The sequence below is a fragment of the Hordeum vulgare genome, chromosome 3H, assembly GCF_904849725.1.
Source record: "Hordeum vulgare subsp. vulgare chromosome 3H, MorexV3_pseudomolecules_assembly, whole genome shotgun sequence".
In the NCBI taxonomy this organism is placed as follows: Eukaryota; Viridiplantae; Streptophyta; class Magnoliopsida; order Poales; family Poaceae; genus Hordeum; species Hordeum vulgare.
This window is the reverse complement of record NC_058520.1, coordinates 357,349,989-357,354,272: the sequence shown is the minus strand read 5'-3', so window position 1 is coordinate 357,354,272 and position 4,284 is coordinate 357,349,989. Positions and strand designations below refer to the sequence as shown.

At 40.0% G+C, this 4,284-nt stretch overlaps 1 pseudogene; it reads right to left on the bottom strand.

Annotated features, from left to right (window-relative positions):
* Positions 1–1,208: 1,208 nt before the first annotated feature.
* LOC123441758 lies at positions 1,209–4,037 on the bottom strand (annotated as a pseudogene).
* Positions 4,038–4,284: the final 247 nt, after the last annotated feature.

Below are 4,284 nucleotides of genomic sequence, written 5' to 3'. Positions count from 1 at the left end.
AGGGGGTGAGGTATTATGATGAATTGGTTGCTCAAGTGCTTAGAGGTAGCCACCAAAAATACTCAGCCATTCTCCCACAAAATATCTTTGTCCGAAGCCATATTAGCAAAATCGGTGCCACCAACTATTTCCATTCAACCCTACCGATTTTACACTTGATAGATCCTATACCAAACCCTACCATATCGGTACCACCAACTTTCACATCGGTGCCACCGAGATTCAGTGACCAACTTTTTGTTGAGAAGATTTCAAGAATCGGATTTTCCAAGTTTGAAATCGGTCTCACCGAGATTTGGAAACTGGTCTAGGTCATCGTATCGGTACCACCGATATTCCTATATCGGTCTCATCGTGAATTCAAAAGTTGCCACATTTAGTGCAACTCGGTACCACCAAAATTCATTTCGGTGTTACCGAGTTGGGCAATAATGTTGTAACGGTTGGATTTTGGGGGATGCGTGTATATACCCCTCCACCTACCTCTCATTCGTAGAGGAAGCACTCAGAACACACTTACACTTTCCAGATCCATTTTTCTGAGAGAGAGCCACGTACTCATGTGTTGAGATCAAGAGATTCCATTCCAACCATTTGAACCTTGATTTCTAGCCTCCCCAAGGTGCTTTCCACAAGATGAGTCTCTCCTACCCATGCCAAATCTGTGAGAGAGTGACTGAGTGTTGGGGAGACTATCTTTAGAAGCACAGGAGCAAGGAGTTCATCGTTCTACCGCATCTATTACCTTTTGGAGGGTGGTGCCTCCTATATTGGTTAGGTGTCGCTTGGGAGCAGTGGTGGTGCCAGAAATTTTATGGAGCCTCGGCAAGTTAAGCCTAAGTGTATAATCTAAAAATAAAAAATCGGCTAGTCAAATACACAACATGCAGTATACCACCAAGTTAAGCCTAGTCATACATAATTTAATTTTAAACTGACCTAAAATATCATTATCCGCTTCATAGACCAAATAAAGTTGAGACATGAGAACAAAAGATACATAGCCTACCTTACATAGAGGCGAACTCGCCATGTTGTGAGCAAAAGTAAATCTATCCATACCATTTGTAAGGAAAAGAGACATATAATTAGCCTAGAAGGGAGTGCGATATAAAAAATGGATTTGTAATTAAATAAATTTAGTTTTGAGATGTGAAATCAAAAGCTTAAGGAATAGAGATGGTCAAATTGAACATACCGATAATGCACTAAAGAAAATTATGAGGCAAGTGCCCTTTTCGAGACCACATTGCAGTAAATGTTCGAATAATATCCTTATCATCAACTGACTTGAATAACTCTCTCTCGGTGTAACATATCATCAAGTCATTGAACCTCTCATTATTGATCTTGCTACGCAGTTTAGTCTTGATAATTTTCATTGCCGAAAAAGCTCTCTCAACAGATGCAGTTGACACCGGCAATATCAAAGCCAACTCAATAAGTTTGTATACCAATGGACATACCAAATGTTTCCCAGTTTCAACCATCTTCACGGCCAAACTTTGAACATCATCACAAGTAGAAAAATAAGCATGCCTTTTCACTTGACTTATATAAGTGAGAAGCTGCTCTCTAATTATTCCACGATCATCAGTGGAAAAGTCATCATGATAAATTTCAGCAAGACGCGCAAGCTTATCAATGTTAAACTTTGAGAAAGAATTATTCGGGTCAAGACATGAGAAGCAATCAAGAACGCCATTAGCTCCTTCGCTGAAGCGGTGATCCATATCCACGCAAATTTTATCAATAGCAACATAAAAAATCTCTGCACGGTAATGATGAAGATTAGTGGTAGTCCTCCGTGCTCTCCTTGAGTGACCACGAACTAGTATTACTTCATCCATGTTTGGCACTGGAATACTATTAGCAACACAAAATTCTTGAACATCACAAAATAAATCATCCCAACCACTCTCTCTTAGTGTTGCCAGCCGAGTTTTGACATCATCCACTAATTCCATGGCAAGCACAATATTAAGATCTTTTCTTTGCAAGACTTTTGAGAGCTCATTTGTGATGCCAAACAACTTCAACATAAGTTTTAGAATGAAAGAAAATTTAAAGCTCTCCATTTTTCTATCAAACCCGCTGCTTGAGATGGCCCACGTCCATGTTCACCAACCGTACTAAGCACCTGTAACACGGAGGACCACATTTGATTCAAACAAAGCAAGGTAGTATGATGGGAACCCCATCTAGTATCACCTGGCCTAGCAAGGGTAGTTGATTGGTGCAAGCCCCTTCCTGTACATATCTCACCACTCTCAAGTCTATCCAGAATATCTTGGTGTTGTGCCTCTGCCAATGCATCCCTTCTCTTGCAAGATGTAGTTGTTGTGGTCACAATTAAGGAGGTGTACTCAAAGAAATCATGAATAGATGAGCAACTACTAGCAATAGAGACAACCACCAACTGCAAACGATGGGCATAACAATGAACATATAAAGCAAAGGGGTTTTCATCTATGATCTTTTTCTGCAAACCATTAAACTCGCCTCTCATATTTGAAGCACCATCATATCCTCGCCCTCGTATCCTTGAAATAGATAACTTATAATGATCAAGAATACCATAAATAGCATTCTTTAGTGCTTCAGATGTAGTATCTTTGACATGGTACAAAGCAATAAATCGTTCAATAACCTTTCCTTTGTCATTCAAAAACCTATATAAAAAACAAGGTTAGTTGACAACATAGAAAATAAATGACAAACAAATAATGAAAGAAAGTGAAATTACTAACCTCAACATCACCGCCATTTGCTCTTTAACAGATATATCACGTGATTCATTAATAAGCAGAGAGAATTGTTTATCACCAAGCTCTGCCATGATCCTCTTGGTAAATTCATCTGCACAACACATTGCAAGCTCCTTTTGAATGTCACCAGATGTCATTGTGCAATTTCTTGCACCACAGTCAAAAGCATCTCTCACTTGTTCATTTTTAGTTTTTTTGTAAATCTATCATCTCTCTAAAGTTTCCTTTGTTCAGAGAAGTAGAGGATTCGTCATGTCCACGAAAATCCAAGCCTTGTGCGATGAGATATCTTGAACAACTCACAGAACAAGTCAAGCGGATCTTATACATTTCTTCGGATTCCTTGCTTGCTCTAGCAAGGTTGCTTGCCACACTTTGTCTTTGATTACTATAATCATCATAATGCTTGACGCAAGAGTTGTGCTTACTAGCAGGACCACCAATATGATCTTTGAAGGCTTTAGATGCATGCTTCCAATCTGTAAATCCTTCTTTGGTAAATACTTCATAACCAAAGTGCTCAGCCCTTCCAGGTTGCTTAAAGAGAAAGTAATAAAAGCAATAAGCTGCTTTCTTCCACTCGCTGTATCCAATCCATGGATGTTTTTTATACCAAGATTTAGAAAATGCTCTTGATGTACGTGAACTTCCAAATTCAGTACGAGGAAATTTATTCAAATCTGGTTGCATTGCACCCTTCAATACATATGCTCTTCTCACTTGAGCTTGAATATTAGGAGGATACTCACTAATTTGTTTCCTCTTTCCTGGATCACGCTCAATATCATTTGGATTAAATTCATTGGCAATGCTAGGAGGTGGTCGTGCCTCCACTTCTACTTCCGGTTGCACACCATTCACATTTTCAGTGCTTGCTCTATCAACCAAAAACCTCGTGATCTCTAAAATTTAATGATAAAGTTTGAACTTAGTTGCTAAACAGGTAAATAAGAACTGGCCACTAGCAACATCAATATCATTTGCATATGTATAACTATTCAGACTGCTGACGGCTACCACATATGTATACTTACCTCGATCAGTATTTTCTACTTCCCAACTATTCAGACTCTATAAATGAGACATGAGAGATCGTTGGTCAGTTGGCTCCAGTACTGGTTGGCCCTAATTTTCATGGATATTTCTTACCGAAGGAACTAGGAAGCTGAAGCCGAATGAGAGGAAGGAGGGGATGAGCTGCGTCGGGGGCTCGGAGCCTTGCGTCGCTTGCCGCCAGCGGCCGGCGCCGAGCGTCGGGAGTGCGTCCATCCGTCTAGGGTTTAGCCACCAGCAGTTGCGTGATCCATCGTATGATTGTGTCGCCTGTGAAAAACGAAGAGACACCAACAGTAGTCCTTGTTTCGACAGCCTGGACAACCACGTAATTGTCTGGCTTGTTAATTGTTGGGTTGATTAGCCTGTTTATGTGAGAGAAACTAAGGCCCAATTTTTTTTACCCGGGTAGAGTAAGTTACATATCAGTTTAGGCCTTTATTTAATATACCTATTGCTGCTG